An 18,478-nucleotide genomic window follows, 5' to 3' on the forward strand; every position below is an offset into this window, starting at 1 on the left:
CCCAATGTTTTGGGGTGAGGAGCTACTTCCTTGTGTATTCTTGACATTACTGAAAATCTATAGAATTCTTCTATCAGCTTGGTCACTGTCACTTCTGCCATGACCCATTGTGTCTTTTCTTCCTTCCTTCCTTTCTTCCTTCCTTTCTTCCTTCCTTTCTTCCTTTCTTCCTTCCTTCCTTCCTTCCTTCCTTCCTTCCTTCCTTCCTTCCTTCCTTCCTTCCTTCCTTCCTTCCTTCCTTCCTTCCTTCCTTCCTTCCTTCCTTCCTTCTTTCTTTCTTTTCTTTTTGGTGAGGCAATTGGGGTTAAGTGACTTGCTTAGGGTCACACAGCTAGTAAGTGTCAAGTGTCTGAGGCCACATTTGAATTCAGGTCCTCCAGACTCCAAGGCTGGAACTCTATCCATTGCACCACCTAGCTACCCCCCATTGTTTCTTTGACACCCCAAGTTTTTATACCCAATTTGGCTGGGTCATTATCCTTGGGTTCACTGTTTGCATTCTCAGTTCTGGGACTATGTCATAGGTTGAATGGTGATACCTTTGTCCTTAATGAGTCAAGCTTTGTAGGTGTAGGCACCTGTAATAAAGGGATGTAACGTCACATAACCAGCTCATCTTTTCTACTACATTATTAAACAAAATTTTTTTTAAAGAAAATAAAGTTACATTATAATAATTTGCTCTTAACGAAATTATGCTGGCCCTTTGTAATCACTGCTTCCTTTTCTAGATGTTCACTCTCCATCCTTTTATTATAGGGCCAGAAGTTAGCACCATTCATCTTGGGCCACTACCCACAGTCACAAATTGGGGCAGCCAGCCAGCAGTCCAGAAGATAGACACATAACGAGGATAGGTATAAAAATTGGGGACATATTTGCCTGATATCCTTTTCAGGGATTACACTCTTTTTCATTAGGAGGCCATGTAATGGAGGCACTGAGTAAAAGACTACATTTCCTGGGAAGCTCTAGATATTAAGAACAGGCTTGATGGGACTTCTGGGCCTTTCATTCCTATGAGATTTTATGCCCTGGGCACAGGGTGATTATTTCATAAAGATGATGGCCAGAGGAGAAGGCAGATGGTGGCTGCATCTTGGAATTCACAAGGAGAGGGAAATCAGCCAGGATAATTCAGCAATGACCACAATCACATCGAGTATTCCACATACTAAACAAGCTGAGAATTACCTCAATACATGTAATGAGAAAGTGGAGGGCTGTGGTGGTCTGCCATATCTCTTTCTATTGAACCATGCTTCTATATGAGCATAAGTATTAAAATATAGCTATTGCTACACAATGCTATTACACTCCTAGTAAATAAGAACATTGATAAAAAGAAGCTAAAAGTGTTGAAAAAGGAGATAAATGAGGAATTTCTGCTGGGTAAGTATATCAAAGGTAAACTACTTCATCATATTGCCTAAAGTAGGACTAGCTTTCACTTGTTTTATTGTTTCAGTCATGTCTGACTCTTCATGACCCCATTTAGGGTTTTCTTGGCAAAAATGCTGGAGTAATTTGCTGTTTCCTTCTCCAGCTCATTTTACAGATGAGGAAACTGAGGCAAACAGGGTTAAGTGCCTTGCTCAGGGTCACACAGCTATCAAGTGTCTGAGGCCAGATTTGAACTGGGGTCTTGCTGATTCCATGCCCAGTGCTATATCCACTTGTGCCACTTAGCTGCCCCATGTGAGCTTCCTATGGATCTTTTAGGCATGAGAAACCAAATAAATATTCCCAAGAGATAGCTTCAGGGGCTAAATTTTACTATTTTTTTTTCCATTGCTTTGTGAAAGGGCTCATCTGAAGCCCAAGCTATATGAGTGCAAGCCTTTAGAGCCCATGAAAGGAAGAGCACTCACAGAATGCATATTGAAGGCGTTTCTACTGGAAATTTTTATATTTTGTATTTTAGACTGTGAAACATTACTGTGTAACACATAATTACTTATTGCTTATCAGTATTCCTGGCTAATACATATATTTTTCCATTCCTTGACCCTTCTTATTCACTTAAGCATATTCTAACTTGCGTAATTCTAATGTCTCATCATGTTATCCAGCTAACCCTGAATTCTTTAATTCTATATTAGTGGAGCATAAACTTGGGCACTTTCTGTATTGGAAAGGTTTCAAGCACAATACCAGTAACAAAATGAGTTTAACAGGGTTTTAGGGATAATGACCCCACGTGTAGCTATCATTACCTTTCTCTACCTGCTAAGGGCTCATTTCTTTATTTCTTCTTATTCTTAGCAATGGGGATATGAATTGATATTTTCTCACATGTTAGTAGAATTGTTTATAATCTCTGTCATTAATTAATAATCAATTACATTTGAGCTCTCAATGCAGTTTATAGTTTATAAAGTAAAAAAATTCATAAAATTTATAAATAAATGGAGAAACCAATATTTTCCCATTAACTTTGTCTTTCTCCTTTCTCTTTCTTTTTTCCTCCCTCAACCCTCCAACCTCCTAGTCTCATGAGTTGAAAAACTATCACTATTTCTGAGTAAATAATTTATTGACAATGTAATAAATGATATAAAACATTTAAATATTTCAACATTATATTAGCTGTGTGAAAAAACACAAGTCGTAGATAGATAATAGATTAACATAGTATTTATCAAACACTAACTCCAATGCTAAGCACTTTACTAAACATTGGATATACAGATATAAGAATTCAAGACAGCTCTTTCCCTCAAGAAGATTATATTCTACTTAGGGAAGACAGTTTCTACCAGTGTATCAAGTGGTGACAATGAACATCTTTGCTTTACCCTTGGAAAGGCCTTCTTCATTATAGATGTTAGCTCTTGGCTTTAAATAGGGACTATTCAACCTATTAAGGAGTGGCTCATTTATTCCTATGAGGTTTAATTTTTTTTTTTAACATAAAGGGGCATTGTATTTTCTTCAAAATATTTTTATGCATATTTTGATTTAACCTGTCAATAAATATTTGTAAAGTACTTACCGTGTGCCAATGTTAAATGCTGATAGAGATATAAAAAGAGGCAAAAGGCATTCCCTACCCTCAAAGAGCTCATAATTTAATGAGGAAGACAACAAGCAAAAAATATATACAAACAATATATATACAGGAAAAAATGGGAAAGAATTAATAGAGGAAGGCACTAGAATTAAGAAGAGTAGGAAAGGCTGCCTATAAAAGATGAGATTTTATTGGGACTTTAAGGAAGTCAGGGAAGTCAACAGGTAGAGATGAGGAGGGATAAGCATTCTAGGCAAGAAGGACAGCCAGAGAAATTGCCTGGAGCCAAGAAATGAAGTTTCTTGCACTGTGAGACATCCACATTTAGTGGGCATGACCTGAATGGGGACCCATTTGAAGGAGACTGAGAAGTTGTGGTAAGATATGTAGGAGAGAGTGGTGTCCTGAAAACCTAGAGAGAAGACATTATCAAGGAGAAGAGGGTGATTAACAGTGTCAACGGTGGCAAAGAACTCAAGAGTAATGAGGGTTTGAGAAAAGGCCATTGGATTTGGCAATTAAGAACTCATTGGGGTAGAGCACAGTCCCTGGAGTCAGGAAGACCTGAGTTCCAAGCCAGTCTCAGATACTTACTAGCTGTGTGACTGTAGGCAAGTTGCTTAACCCCAATTGCCTCCAAAAAAAATGAGAGAGAGAGAAACACACACACACACACACACACACACACACACACACACAGGCACAGAGAGAGAGAGAGAGAGAGAGAGAGAGAGAGAGAGAGAGAGAGAGAGAGAGAGAGAGAGAGAGAGAGAGAGATCATTGGTAATAGTGGGAGGATGAGGTTGGAAGCCAATTGTAAGTGGTAAAAAAGTGAGCAGCTACGGGCAGCTAGATGGCACAGTGGATAGAGCACAGGGCCTAGAGTCAGAAAGATCTGAGTTCAAATCCAACCTTAGATTCTTACTAGCTGTATGACCCTGGGCAAACCAATTGTTTGGCACAAGTCTTTCTTTGTCTATTTTTGCAAGGAATTTATGTCATAACTGAATTAATTTTTCTTTTAGTGTTTGTAACAATTCATTTGTAAATTTTCTGGTCCTAGGATCTTTTTTTTTCTTTTGGAGTTCATTTATAGCTTTCTCTATTTCTGTATTTAATTTAATATTTCTAATTATCTATTTATCATTCTGTTTTGTTGAAATACACTTGCACAAAATAGTTTCTAATGCTTTCCTTTATTTCCTCACTATATGATTTTCTTTCTTTTTAAAAATAAGATTAGCTAATAGTTCATTATATTTTAAAAAATAATCACCAGTTTTATTTATCAATTCAATTTCTTTTTTTGTTTTCAGTTTTGTTGTTTCTTCTTTGACTTCATTATTTCTATTTTGTCTTTGGTTGGGTTTTTAAATTTGTTGTTGTTGTTGTATGTCTAATTCATTGATTTCTTTTTGCTCTCTTTTCTTTTTGAAACTGTTTATTTTCTCCTAAGGATTGCTTTGGCTGTATGTCTAAGGTTTTCATATGATATAATGTTGTTCTTTATTGAAATTATCTAAGTCTATATGAGTCATTCCTTGACCCTTCATTTTTGATTAATTTATTTAGTCTCCACTTAAGTGTAAACTAAAAAGGCTCTTTATTTATTACAATTTTTATTGTGTTTTGATCAGTTTAATATTTCTAATTTTCTGCACTTCCTTTTGAGGTTTTTATGGTCCATTACATAGTTTTCATAAGGGTGTCATGGACAGCTGACATATTTATATATATATGTTTATATACGTACATATATACATTCATACATATGTATTTGTATATGTTAAACACACACTCCTTTCTATTCCAATTCAGTATTTGCCAGAGGTCTTTTATATCTCACTTAAAAAATTCTATTCTAGTCCATAACTTCTTATTTATTTCTTTGCTAGATTTTTCTGCATCTGAGAGAGGCACCTTAAGGTCCCTAACAGTGATAGTAACAACGTTTCCTAAGGTCCTGCCATGTAGGTTGGGCTAGCTTTTCCTAAACCCACCCCCACACAGGCTAGGCTAGCCTCTATAGGCTTTGAGGTCACTCAAGATTCAGGTGACTCAGGGGATTCTGGTTAAGGCCACTGATACAAATTACTGCTTTCCTGAGACAAAAAAGGTCATATGAAGAATAGTATTAACTATATCAGCATGGGAGACCTGCACTCAGATGAAACAAGGTTGTATTCTTAATGAATAACTTTTCTCTCCTCTGAGTGTTGTCCCTCTGTTATGACTAAATTAACTATTTTGTTAACTATTAGATGGACTAAGTATTTCATTTAATGCCAAATTCATAGCCTGAGTTACCTCACCAGTCTGGTCAGACCTGGCAATAGTCATACAGTATCAAAGAAGAGGATGGATGATACAAATGAGCCCTGGGTGGACTCCATTCTCCTAATACAACCTTTGGAAATGGCAATGACTCACTAATCTGGGGAATTATTGAATAAACTATTTCTGGCCATTCAGCAACTAGAGAATGACATGAATATATTTAGTGGGTTTTTTTTTTTTTAGGAAACTCAGTTCAATATACTTTATACTTCATTGTGACACTATTGAAAGAGCGCTGTTAGAGCTCAAGTGCTGCCCTTGGGAATTACTACCTGTGATTTGGGGCTAGTCTCTTAATCTTCCTTAGCCTAAGTTTTCTCATCAGTAAAAAGAAGGGGTTGGACTATGACAATACCCTACTGCCTGCAAAGAGGGAGGTTAATTTTCTCACTTTTTTCAGAGCATTTAATTTGAAAATATTGGGAAATAGAAAATTAAGAGAAGGAAGAGCTGGAGAGAAAGCTAAAAAAGAGAAGAAATGAAAAAATCAAGGGGAGGAGGAAAAACAGAATAATCTTAAATATCAGGTATATAATATTTGACAAGCTATAGCTAGTGAAAGATGCATCTATTAAAATGTAGAGCAATTATCCTAAAAAAGTAATTTTTTTGAATTTGTTAAAAAATTTGGGAGTAATCAGTCAAATAACCCTGAGGATGATGTTAACTACATAAGGCAGAAACTCTTGTCAACTGAACCTAGCATTAGATATCCTATTGTGCTTTATTGTCTTATAGGTCTGCACTTTATATCTAATCTTTCTGCATGTTATCTAATGTCTTTTTGAAAATTTTTCTCAATGTCCCTCAACTACCTCTCTTATCTGGCTAATTTTTCTTTCAGTTGTACTTGCCTGAGTGACAATTTTTTCCACCTGTATTTGCCATAGTGTAGTAAAACTGTACTATGAAATGGCAATTGTCTTTATAAAATTATATAGTGGAACAATTCTGGAGCTGAAGGAGATCTGTAAAGATCCCTTTGTATTGGAAGCATTGCTTTTTTAGCTGTAAAAAAAAAAAAAGCAAAACCAAACCTCTTCAAAACTTTAAAGTAATATCATCTCCTAAACTTCTAAGAGCAAAAAATTATTTTCATTTTGTACCTGAAAGGAAATAAATCACATTTATATTATTTTCTGCTATTATCTATTCCCTTGCCTGATATGGAACACTTTTTTCCTCTCTCATCTTTACCTATTCAATTCAATGGTTATTTAAAAAGTGCCGGGTAGGGGATACAAAATGAAAGATGTACACAGATTGATAAATACAATACAAAGTAGCATGAAATGGGAGCAAAGGAGAAATGGTGGTGGTGGGGGGGAGAACAGAACTCTGGCACAATTTGAGGAGGAAGAGGAGACATCCAGAAAGGTCTCCTAGCAGAGATGGCACCAGAAATGAATCTTGAGGGAAGAGAAGGATTTTACCAGCTGGAGATGAAGGAGGAAGATTTTCTAAACATTGGGATTCGATTAGGAGAATATGTGGAGTCAGCAAATGGCAAGCAGAGGTTGAAGAAGGACTACTAGTTAAGTCTGGTTGGGAAGTAGAGTCTGTGAAAGGAAGTAAAAGGAAATGGGGATGAAAGACAGCTTGGACTGAGTTCCTCCTTTACCCAAGTGAGACAGACCTTTTCTGCTAATCTTCTAAGTTATCTTGCTGGAATATTGTTTCACACTGTCTTTTTTGGTGGTTCTGCTTGTTTTGAGAAATTATTTTATAGTTGTTGGGAGGTGAATTTAGGAGAGTTCAGGTGAATTCCTGGCTTATTGTGCCATTTGGACTCTGCCCCTTCCTTTCTGTCTTTCAAGGCTCAATTCAAGTCCTATTTTTTCCATGATATCTTTCCTGATACTATCACCTGAAAGTAATTCTTCCCTTTTTAGAATCTGTCTGTCTCTTCCTTTTAACCTCTTCAATGTAATGTATGTTATTATTTTCTAATGTGTATTAAAGTTATTTGTATGCATGTCTTATCCATAATATGTCTCATATCCATATACCTTTTCACCATTATTATTCTGACTATGGAAATAAATTTCTAGCCTTTCTGCCTCTATCTTTTCCACATCTGAAAATTATCTTTCATATGCATAGATTTTATAATTTCTTACCTCCATATTACTAAGTCAGTTCAATTTCCTTTGCCTGTTATTCAAGGGTCTCTACAATCTGGCACCATGCTCTCTTTACAGTCTTTTCACCCATTACTCAGCTCGATGTACTTTACACTTCATTGTGACATTCCTGAAAGAGCGCTGTTGGAATTCAAATGTGGGTCTTGGGAATGACTACCCTTGTGACTTTGGGGCTAAGCTTTCTCATTGGTTAAAAAGAGGGGGTTGGACTAGATGGTCCCTGAAGACCCTTCCAGCTGTAGCTTGATCATGCTGTGACTTTCCAATGACTACTCTGTCCTCCAACACTCCCTGTGCTCTCTCACTTCTCTACTCCCATTGCTCCCATGCTTAGATTACCCTTCCTTCCCTTTTTGCTTCTTAAATTCTTGCCAATCTTTTTAAAAGCCAACTCAAATGTTATGTTATCCACAAACATTTTCCTTGTCCCACTTGATGGAGGTGAACTTTTCTTTAGAGACTACATGACATTTTGAAATAACACATTTCTATGACAATTATTTTGGGAAAAAATGTGATTTCATCAACGTGGGGTATTCACAGTGTGGAAACTCCAGTGATTAAAGCAGATTAGCAACTCATCTTTAACCTGTAGTCTTAAAGAGTTAGCCTAGGCATTGAGAGGGTTAAGTGCCTTGTTCGTGATATGCTGGCATGTTAGGTCTGCCTGACTCCAAGATTGGTCCTCTATTCACTATGTTGCTCACTATTCACTATGCAAAGGCCATGTTGCTTCTTTCATACTAAAGTTTTCTGTGTAGGAGTCATTCTCTCTTTCTAGAATCCATGTTTCATGAAGACAAGGGTTACCTCAACCTAAAAAAAATTATGTTTCTGTTTTTTACATAGCAGACATTTCTTGATCTCACTCTCCCCAATAACATCTTCCTGTATCACAAAGAAAAAAATAGTTAAGCAAAACCAACCAACACAGATTATGTCTGATTGAATATGCAATGTTCTGCACTTATTTCCCTGTTAAGAGAAGGGAGGTATAGTTCTTAGTCGATTAGCATTGGCCGTTGCTTTAAATGTGGCTTCAATTGTCCTTCAGTGCTCTTTTCATCTGAATTTTTGTAGTCATTTTTACATAAATGTAGCACCTGGGGTTCCCCACACCCCCAAGTTGCACGTAGATTCTCTCAGACAAGGTTCAAGGTACTCTATGAGTCTGCATTCACTTAAGATCATAGTTAATGAAGCTTCGCCAATGTATTTATTTGTGCTAGTCAGAATACATAATTAGTTTAAATCAATGGCATTTAATGAAGTAATATAGTAAAATATATGTTTCACCCATAAACCTGGGGAACATTTCCCCATACCTGCATATACCATTATTGGGTAGACCTAGGAAATATACATGGGAGAGTACTTATGAGTGCTCAGAGAGCATGTATGGAGAGGCAGCTCACACCTACAACATTGCAGGGCGCTGAAGTGGTCTGCTGATATCATATTGCTACCACTGGGCCTGCCTACTCTTTACTGGACTGGCATGGTGTGTCGTCTCTTCCAGGTGTGTAATCTGTGTGTCCCTTCATGCTGGTCTAGTGAGGGTGCTGTTGGAGACTATTCTGTCGGTCCTTTGGTTGCTGCCAGGTGTGGCAGCTTCATTGGGTATGAAGCTATGGAGCCTTTGGTATTTCTTTGCCTTTAGTTTCTTTCTTCAACTGGAATCTTCGGCTGGGATGTTTCCTCTTCCCTGCCAGAGGAAGAGTAGCCTCTGCCATGTCTTCAGACAAAGATTTCTCACACTCAGTATCAGTCATACTAGGGAGAAACCTGTAACATGTGATGCCTTTGTATATAGTATGTTTAGTATTACTTATGCTAACCAGTATATGGAAAAATTAATTAGACTTATACTTCTTAATGTAGGTAATCAAACTTTATTAATGAAAGTGTACAAACAAATCACCACTCTCACATTTGATCAATTCCAGTTGGTTCTTTTCTTTCTATACTCAACAACCTTCCTTCTCTGCTCATCCGGAGACCTTGCATCTCCCTCCCAGACAGCCATTTAGTAAATTTCCATCAATTAGCCATGCCTCTAAGTCAATATGGGCTATTTGAGTCTCCTGTGGGTAGGAATAAAAGGAATCAGCCCTTCTTAGGAACAAGCTGATGGCAAGTGACTCAGGTACATTTTTAATACTTTCAGCTGTGGTCATTCCTTGTTGTTTAGTACATAATTGGATTGGTGGTTTATTTCAAATTTACTGATACATTTGTTTATAATATATTTTCACTGATAGTTTGTCTTATCAGAGGGTCCATAGATTTTTATCGGTTATTTCATAATATACCCATATAGTTTACTGTATCATACACACAGGTGCTTATCTTATTTTTGAAAAATAACTTGGAGAAAAACAATTTGCTCAAAACGTTTCAATCACAAAATAGAGGCTTAAAACAAAATGGAAACAGTAACACTAAGTCGACAAATTATCTCATTGTGGTAATAGAACTTATTCTCACTACAAAACCTTTAGCTGTTTCTCTTTCATAAGGAAATCCATAATTTCTTAGGGCCTTTTCTATGATAGGTTTTTCTAAGCCAAAAGAGCTTTGGTTCTAAGCAAGGGTTCTTAACCTGGGGTCCACGGATAGATTTCACTGGGTCCATGAACTTGGATGGGTTAAAAAAAAAGATTGCATTTTTATTACAATATAATTGATTTCTCTTGTAATCCTATGTTTTTTAAATTTTGTGCATTTAAAAATATCATTCTAAGAGGTGGTCCATAGGCTTTACGAGATTGTCAAATGGGTCCATTACATTTGAAAAGACTAAGAACCCTTGCTCTAGGGGGCCAAGACAGTAGAACATTAGCAGACATTCAACTTAAGTGGTGTCCACTGGCTTTGCCTATTTTTACCTCAAATCCAAGAGCAGAGTCTGTCTTGAGCCTCTAACCAACTAATAACTCCCACTCAATGTCTGATTGTCAAACTGTACCCATTTACTGTGTGACAGGGCCTTGGAACATGTCCAGATCACCTTACATAGAGGCACCTTGCTTTTCTGTGTTCCCCTACCACATAGGTGAGAGTATCTTCCTGCAATTGGCTGTGTAGTGGGAAACACTTTCTTGTGTACATTCTCTCTTATTATGTCTAGAGGGTGAGAATTACATCTACTTCATCCACAGCACCACCATAAACTGAACTGGAAAGGTATCTTCCCTTGGCTTGGGGTATTTCTGTGCCTGATCTGTTTTGTTTGTCCTCAGTTTTGGGTGCATGTGGGCTAAGAGTTCAAGCCATGCTGACCTTGGAGCTAGGATTCCAGGTAGGATGTTGTAGCCAACCAGCCTGGCAGGAAAGCCTAGGTGCCTGGGACTTGAGCTCAAGGTGGAACTGGGAACTAGGACTGTGCTATGTAAGAGCAGGGCTAAGTCATGAACCTCAATCCTCTTCCCCTCCTCAGAGACTGAGGTGCTCTGGGGAATGGGGATTATGTTTTCCACATGTTGGGGGATTTTTGTATATTTGTAGATATGTCTCTGAAGTAAATATTCCTTTGTAAAAACTAATCTATAGTGGTTAAATAGAACTGAGGTACAAAGGACCCCAGTACAATTGAAGGAACACCATTGGTGAGGGCTAGAGCTATTAGAAAAGAGCCTAGACACCTCCAAACTCTCTTAAAAGTATTGGAGAACCCTGGGGAGGGGGTGAAACATAACATAACTGGTCTTTGGGCAAATGAATGCTGTGATGTTTAGTATTATGAGTGCTTTTTAGTGGTGATAACCTTTTTTTTTTTCTTTTAGGCAATTGAGGTTAAGTGACTTGCCCAGCGTCACAAAGCTAATAGTAAATGTCAGATGTTTGGTCTGAGGCCAAATTTGAAGTCAGGTCCTCCTGACTTTAGGACTGGTGCTCTCTCCACTGCGCCACCTAGCTACCCCTACTGGTGGCACTTTCAACAAACCACCAAGGGTTGTCTGAGTTTTTCTCAAACTTGAGATCCTTTTTTGTACTCAGATGCAAATAAAAAGACATAGGTGATGTTTCACCCTGCACCTCAATTGTTTGTTTTAAATTCCTATCTTTATTTTGTATGTATAATTGGCAGTAAGGATTAACATCTGTTTTGAGCCCTTGCCCAACATAAACTTTTTCTCTCTAGCACAATACTCTGCACATACTCAACACAATTTGTTGAATTGAATTGAATTGTAGACTCTTTGTATATTCAGCACATAGTTCTTTACTTTGGAAAGATTTAATACTTGCCTATTTTATTGAATTTCCCCTTGGAGTATCACTTAAAAGGGCATCACTCTTCCCTCTTCCCCTTGGTTCCATATTCATTGGATTATATCACAGACATACATACAACATTTGCAGTTTGCCCAGACAGTGCCTATTCTTCTGGCTGTCTGAAATTCCATTAACAGGAGGTAAACTTTTCATTTCATAGTTAGAGATAATGCTTAAAAATTCTCTGGGGAAGAAGAAACACACCAAATTGGAGAAACGTAGTACAGTAAAAAATGTCCTTATTCTCTACTAACTCTTCTAATACCTAGTCTTGGGCAAGTCTCAAGGTTCCTCATTGGTCAAATGTGGACTAGATGACTTCTAAATTACCTCACTGCTCTTGTATTGCTCGTTCATTTTTAAAAATTGAATTGAATTTGTAATTAACCAAAATCCACTTTCAATTCCTCCTTCCTCCACTGCTCCCACAATGAAAGAGAAACAAAACCCTTGAAACAAATATACATGGTCAAGCAAAATAAATTCCTGTGTTGGCTATTTCCAAAAACAAAAAAAAAGTCTCATTCTACACACCCTGAGTTAGGAGGTGATGAATCGACTTTAAATGAAGGAGGGTTGTGCAAAGTCACTAGCCTCATTTTGTTCTCTGGAGCCATCTGGGTTCAGTGGCTAGATGCACATCAGGATGACTAGAGATGGCCTCAGATGGTCTTTTAAAGCTAAGGTCTTTAGCAGATCTCAGCTTGACTGAGGAAATTCCCATTCTTAGACCTAACTCTGGAAGTTGACACTACCTTTGTGGTCTTCTTATACCTTGTTCCCCATGTTGTACTCTGAGATCTAATGATGCTGGCCTCCTTGCTATTCCTTATTAACTTACTCCATTTCCTGGCTAAATATTTTCACTGACTGTCTCCAGCTCCTGTAATGCTTTACTCATCTGATTCCTAGCTTCTTTTAAGTAAGTGCCACCTTCTGCAAGGAGCCTTTTTTAGTCCTTCCTATTCTTTGAGCCTTCCTTCTGAGACTTCCCCCAATTTATCCTGCACATCTCTTGTGTGTACATAATTGTTTACTTATTGTTTGCTCCATTAAACTCTGAGCTCCTGGAGAGCAGGGACTGTTTTTCCCCCCTTCTGTCACACTTAGCATTGTGCTTGACACAAAGGTGCTTAATGAATGCTGGTATAGAGATTGACTAATCATAATGTATAATATTTGTGATATGTTACAATAGTCTCCTTGCTAGTGTTTTATTTAAATCATTTTTGCATAATTATTTGAATATTGGTCTATTGTTTTCCTTCTGTTTTGCCTCTTCCTGATTTCTGTATCATGACCATACTCATGTGAAAAAAGGAATTGGTAGGATCCCCTCTTTTCCTGTTTTTTCAAATAGCATATGTAATATTGAAATTAATTGTTCTGACAGGAGTGGTGGTTCGTCTCTATAATCTCAGTTTACCAGGGAGGTTGAGGCTAGTAAATTTTTTGAGCTCAGGAGTTTTGATATGCAGTTGCCTATGCTGATTGGGTGTTTGCACTAAATCTGGCATTGTTATAATGAGTCCCCAGAAGCACAGTTGCCTAAGGTGGGGCAAACCAGCGTAGGCTGGAGTAGGTCAAAACTCCTGTGCCAATCATTATTGACAATGGCATTATTATGAGTAGTCTTTTTACTTTCAGCCTCTGTGAAGTGTAGAGACTCAGTCTGGAAAAAAATTAGAAAAACAAAAGAAAATAATTGTTCTTTAAATGTTTGATTGAATTTCCTTTTAATTTATCTGGTCATAAGGCTTTTTTCTTTGGGAACTCATGTATGATTTATTCATTTTCTTTTTATGAGATTTTTAAATTCTTGATTTCTTATTGTATAAATCTGGGCATTTTATAATTTTGTAAATAGTTTTCTTTTTCATTTAAATAATCAATTTTATTAACATATATTTGAGCAATTTTTAAATTTTTGTGCTTGTGAATTTACCATTTTATTTTTGATACTGACAATTTGACTTTCTTTTAAAAGTCAAATTAGCTAATAATTTGTCTATTTTATTATTTTTTTCAAAAACAACTTATTAATTCATTTTTTGCTTTCAATTTTATTAATCTTTTCTTTGATTTTCAGGATTTCCAATTTTGTCTTTAATTATTAAAAATATGTTGGCTTTCTAGTTTTTTTTGTTATTGTTATTACGTGACCAATTCATTGATCTGTTCTTAAATGTAACTTTTTAGAGACATCAAATTTCCCCTAAGGACTACTTTGGCTTCTTCCCAAAAATCTTAGTATTTTGTCTTTGACCCACCCATTTTTTTTAAGGATTATTTGTTCTCCAATCAATTTTCAGAGTTTCTTCAGCAGTCCTTTGTAGAGTAATTTTTATTATGTTGTGGTCTGTAAAAGATATGTTTACTATTTCTACTTTTTGCATATGCTTGTGATGATGTAATGCACTGATACATAGTCAAAATTTTGTGAAGGTGCTATATACATTTGAGAACATGTATACTCCTTCCTATTCCCATTCAGTAGTTTTCAGAAGTCTCTCATATTTAACTTTTCTAAAATTCCATCCATGTCCTTATGTTCTTTCTTATTTGTTTTTGGTCTGGTTTCTAGGACTGTAAGGTTTGGCGTCTTCCATCTTCTTTTGAACCTGGAAACCAGAAATTCCCAAAGCAACTTGAAGCTTGAAGAAACTGAAGAGTTCTCCTCTCTCCCAGCCTGCCTCTCAGGCAAAGCAGGACATTCATCACCAGTGAGGAGAGTCCCATACCAATGGGCTTTAGGAATGGAGTTGTATTCATATTTTCTGTTGTGTCATGGAGTCATTAACATTTCCTTTCTCCATTCTCAAATAATCTGTTGTGCCAAGCTGTTAATTCTTTTTTCCAATTCTTTTATAACTCTCATTTCTTTTCCAGTTTTTCCTTTTAGCATGCTCATTTCATTTATAAGTTGATACTCAAAGATGATAATCAATAACTCATTTATAAAATCATTTAAAATTCTTTCCCCAGGAATTCTAGTTGGCTTTGTGTACAATTTGAGTTTTTCTTTAAGGCTTTGGTTGTAGATGTTTGAGAGTCATTCTTTTCTTTTGGGTTTGTGTTTTCAGTGTCCCTGACATTGTAATCATTCTTTATGATATTCTTCTTAAAAAAATTCATTTTTCCATCCTGACTTTCTGATTTCGGATTAGTTTCAGGCTCTAAGCCCTTCTGGAAGGACTATCTGGGCCATCCTTGGTCGTGTTTTGTCTCTTCTTGCTACTTTTTTTTTTGTTTAGCCATTTTATTCATGCTCGACTCTTCATGACCACATTTGGGGTTTTCTTGGCAAGAATGTTAGAATGGTTTACCATTTCCTTGTCCAGCTCATTTTACAGATGAAGAAACTGAGGCAAACAGGGTTTAATGACTTGCCCAGGGTCACCTAGCTAGTAAATGTCTAAGGCCATATTTGAATTCAGGAAGATGAGTCTTCCTGCTTCTAGGTCAGGCAGTCTACTGCCACCTAGATTACTAATTTGGTGATTTCTCATAGAATAGAGTCTTTTGTTATTCCAGGACCTTAGGGATAGCTCAGGCTAGAGACCCACATACTTTCAGTGTGTTCAAAGTGGTCTGATCCAAGGCAAAATCTGAAAGTAGCCTTCTTTGTCTGAGATCTGAAAGTTCCTGACCTGAGTTTGCCTCCAAGCAACACAACTGGAGGCTTGCCCTTGGTTAGAGTTCTAATAAATGACTGCTGGATTTAGCCACTGCCAACTAGTTGGAAAGCTCTGCAGATTCAGAGCAATAGAACTGTAAGCTCCCCTTTCATCTGGGCTTCCTGCCCTGGTAATTTCTCTGCAGGATTCAGACTGGGCTTGGGACAGGAGCTATAACCCTGCTCTGCAATTCCGGTCGGAGTCATCCTGTTTCTGCTTTCTTCTGTATGTGCCCCTGCTCTGTACGCATAGACAGTGACTTGTCCTGGCCTGCTACTCTTAGATGAGATTGCCTGTGACTTCATTTGCATTTCTCTAACTATTAGTAATTTGGAACTTTTTTCATATGGCTATTTATAGTTTAGAAAATCACTTGTTCATATATTGGAATCAGGAAGGGCTTGGAGTCAGGAAGACTCATTTTCCTGAGTTCATTTAATGATTGGTTCTTATTCTTATTAGTTTGAATCAATTCCTTGTATATCTTGAAAAGAAGATCCTTATCAGAGAATCTTACTGTAAAGATCCCCCTCCCATAACTGTTTGCCTTCTAATTTGAACTGCATTGATTCTGTTTGTGCAATGCCCTTCAAATTTTATGTAATCACAATTGCCCACTTTGTACTCTGTGATCGTCCCAATTCCTTGTTTCATCAAGAACCCTTATAGATAGATCTGAAAAGGAATTTCTAACTTGTTCCTGTAATTTATTCATGATGTCACCCTTTATTTCTAAGTCATGCATCCATTTATGTTTTACCTAGGTATATAATGTGAGCTTTTGGTACATACCTAGTGTCTTTGAGACTACAATTTTCTCGGTAGTTCTTATCAAATAGCTATTTTTTTTTGTCCTTGTAGCTATGGGCCATTAGTCTTATCAAATATGAGGCTACTATATTTGTTTGCTTCTTTGACTTTGCCATCGTGCCTTGAGAGCTGCCATCTCACTCTGGAACTTCCCTTAGTTCCTGGGGCCTCCTTATCATGCAACATCCCTTTGCCATGCTTGCCCCTTTCTCCCATTATTGAGTTCCTCCTGGGACCTTCGTTTTGGAAAGAACCCCTGGTGGGCCAACCTTCACTTTTCTTTTGGCTCTATTTCTGACTTTTTGGACTTTGCCACCATTCCTTGAGAACTGTCATCTTACCCTGGAATTTCCCTCAGTGCCTGGGACCTCCTCACCCTGGTCTCTGTAGCCTTCTCACCCTGGAACATCTCTTTACCACACCAGCTCCCCTCTCCAATTGGTGAATTCCTTTTGGGGCCTCTATTTTGAGGAGGAGACAAGGCTGGCCAATCTTGATTCCCCTCCTGGCTCTGCTGATTTCTGGACCTTGATAAAGATGTCCTACAAAACACTTTTTATAGAAATATATATAGTTACAATTGTAGCTATATATATATATATATATATATATATATATATATATATATATATATATATATGTAATAGATGTAATATATTTCAGTATATATTGAAAATATATGTAAATATATAATAAAAAGATATATATATGTAATTAAATAAAAATATATATATAGTTGAAAGATATATATGTAGTTGCACAGCTGCAGTGTGTAGGATGGACTGGAATGGTGACAAACTTGAGGCAGGGAGACAATTAGGAGTCTGTTGCAGTGACCTAAGCAAGAGATAATGAGGGCCTGAACTAAAACATTAGCTATGTGAGTTGAGAGGAGGTGTCAGGTGCAAGAGATGGGAAAGTATTTGTATTTAAGTTTATAATATGTTTTTTCTTTTCCTTTTTTCTACCTTATGTATATATGTATTTAAGTTTTAGTATTTAAATTTAAAACAAATTAATAAAAAAAAGATGTGAAAGTAGAAACAGGACTTGGCAACTGATTAGATCTAAGGGTTTCATGGAGAGTGCTAAGTCAGAATAATGCTGAAGTCTCCTCTTAATCTAAAATCTATGATCCCATAATATTAAGTTGATACTCAACATTAAAAACCAACTAATTCCAAGACAAATTTGAGTTGAAAGAATGACTAGTAAATCCACCATAAGATTTAAAAAAGAAAAAAAGAAGTCTACAAAATTAATAGATCTGTAAAAAGTAGCTTGTAAATAGTAGCTCTTCAGAGAAGAATAGACAATTAGATTTACACTTTGACAAACTACAACAGCTGTCTTTTATGAAGAAAGAAATGTTTAAAAGCCCATAAGAGTGGATTTCCTATTAGAAAAGTGGTAGCTAATGTATTTCAATTTTCTTAATTCTATAAGATTTTTCTTTGCTTTCTCCTTGGTGGTAGCATCTTTGCTTCAGCCAATGATGAGTTCCAGAGAAACTGACATACATAATATATATACACATATAAAATATATGATATATGTACATATATGTATCTGCGTATGTGTGTATATACATGTATATTTCATTTCAAAGGACAAAGTACTGGATATAAGTGCTAAGAAACTCCAGTGAGTTTTAGAAATAGTGACTAGTCTCATTACAAATTCTCTCTTTAATAAAATGTCTTCTACTCAAAGAATCTTGTAAATCACGAGATACTTTATCCTAAGATCAGCATACCCTGTACTTACCTAGTCCCTTATACCCCATCTCTCTCTTGCCAGGCATCTTACATTTAAATGTACTTTATATTTTTCCCAGTTTAACTTACGAAAGTTTTATTTCAGCTTCTCTCCTTGCAAATCTGACAGTGAATCTTCTGGTTGTGTTTGGAAGACAGTGATAAATGGTCCTCTTAAGAATTAGGTTCAAGTATTCCAATTCTTTGGCCACATGAATCTTCTCTCGGATGCAGAAGGAAGGACTAATGTGGGGAAAAGACATAGTTATCCCCAAGGGGCACTGTCTGACATTTAGAGCCATTACAATTAATCAAGTGAGTACAATATATCAAAAACAAGTTTGGAACCAATTTGGAGTTAGATGAGTATTCTCCTGGAGGTAAAAATCTGCTGCAGGAAGACTGAACAAAAGGGAGAGATGTAGTCTATACCAAGCATGGAAATGCACAAATGTATGGATA

The sequence above is a fragment of the Phascolarctos cinereus genome, unplaced genomic scaffold, assembly GCF_003287225.1.
Source record: "Phascolarctos cinereus isolate Bilbo 61053 unplaced genomic scaffold, phaCin_HiC Scaffold_9;HRSCAF=440, whole genome shotgun sequence".
NCBI lineage: Eukaryota > Metazoa > Chordata > Mammalia > Diprotodontia > Phascolarctidae > Phascolarctos > Phascolarctos cinereus.